We start from the raw sequence: 1905 nt of genomic DNA on the forward strand, positions 1-1905 counted from the left end.
CTAATATCGATATATATATTTTTGTCTAAAAAATTTGACATCTTTAAATTGTCTAAAAAATTTGATATCTTTAAATTTATATTTTATTTAAAAATAAAAATATTTTATTTTTTGAAGTATTATAAATTTATTGTAACATTTTTGGATAAAAACTTAACTTTTAGATACAGACTTTGATCTTATAAAATATTTTGAATCTATTTTAGATATGACGTTTTTTAATTTGATACGTTTCTACTATTGAGTATTTTTTTTTTAAAGGCTGTATTTTTCCTACCATGGAAAGATTATGTATAAGCAGTTATACAAGACCCATTTTGGGTTAACAAGTTCTCTTGATGAGGATTAAAATACGAGTTCTTTTTGGAATAAATATAAAAAGAGATGCATGTTGAACCGGTTTTTATGAATAGTTGAATGAAAATTTGTTCAAGGAATGAGGACCATGTCTCGTATAACGACCTTTCTTTGGATTTGTATGAAATTGATCGAAGGCTAAACTCTTTTGAATTGAATACGTATAAGTTGGATTTGTATGAAATTGATCGAAGGCCAAACTCTATTGAATTGAATACGTATAAGTTGGTATTTGTTTCAATACTGTATTAGTCTACTCATTCAATGGCCTTAAATGATATATACATGATCAAATGAATATATATCTACCAAAAAAGGAACCCAATCAATGAAGACTTGAAAAGGCAAGGACAAAGAAAGGGTATTTGTTGCAACCTTTGCACCTAGAGACCGGACCAACAACGAATAGATCAACTCAAAATATAGGAAATTTGATTATATATTATCTACTTTCATTGTGTAATATTAGTAGGGTGATTACACAATACAACGAGATATATCTTGATTTTTAATGTTTCGTTTTATTTGGTCTCCATTGATGTTTTAGTACGATTTTATATAGTACTAAAAAACGATAACGTTTTTTTTTTTTTTGAATAAAGTATAAATTTAAAGGTATCATAAAAATTTCTTCAAATTTGAATATTTCAATCTTATATCTTTTTTCTTCTGTTTTAGCAATAACATTTAGCGTAGTTTTTAGAGCAAAAAAATTATATATGTAAAAGAAATTATTTTAACATAGTTGTTAAAAATGTTGTAACGCCTCATATTGTATCGAATAAAAATTGTGTCCCAAACTTTTCCGTCTGTTGACGTCCATCGATCAGATGGATCCACGTCATTCACTTATTGAAGAGAAATAACAAAAAAAAATTATATTTATTAAATATACCGAACGTTTTAATATTATAGTTAATATTAGAATTGCTAACGGAGTATCCTTCGAAGTTAGATGTGACTTTTTGACTTTTGAAATTTTAATTAGAAAAAATTAGTACAGTTGTTGAAGATGCTCTAAATAAACTGTTGAAATTTGGAATAACAACAACAAATCTCGAGAAAATGACAATTGAGTTTTATCAAACTAAAGCCGACAATGGTCATGTGAGAACTTATACTATCGTAACCATTTACGCTTTAACTTTAATGCCTTTCTTGTTGTGAGTTAATATTGTGATATAGAGCCCTATTCTGACTCATTAAATGTTTAGTTTAGCTTCATCAGGTGTTCCATATTTAATTAATAATAAGTCATTATATATGATAATTCTTAAACTTGTAATTACACTATCTAGCAATGGTTGAATGTTCTAGAAGACATGCCCATACAGCATGTGACCCCAATTAATTATATAGGTAAGAAATTAAAACATACAGTTAAGTTTTTTTTAATATTTGTCACAAGTCCCTTGTTTACATGTTAATTGCATTTGGTATCATACCAACCAACAAAAATTAGCCCACTATTCATGTAGACTAGTCAAATATGGCATACATATATATATTCTATACTATATTATAATGCATTTGGCTAAAACTCTTAAA

The sequence above is a fragment of the Cynara cardunculus genome (genome assembly GCF_001531365.2).
Source record: "Cynara cardunculus var. scolymus isolate 2C chromosome LG 1, CcrdV1, whole genome shotgun sequence".
In the NCBI taxonomy this organism is placed as follows: domain Eukaryota; kingdom Viridiplantae; phylum Streptophyta; class Magnoliopsida; order Asterales; family Asteraceae; genus Cynara; species Cynara cardunculus.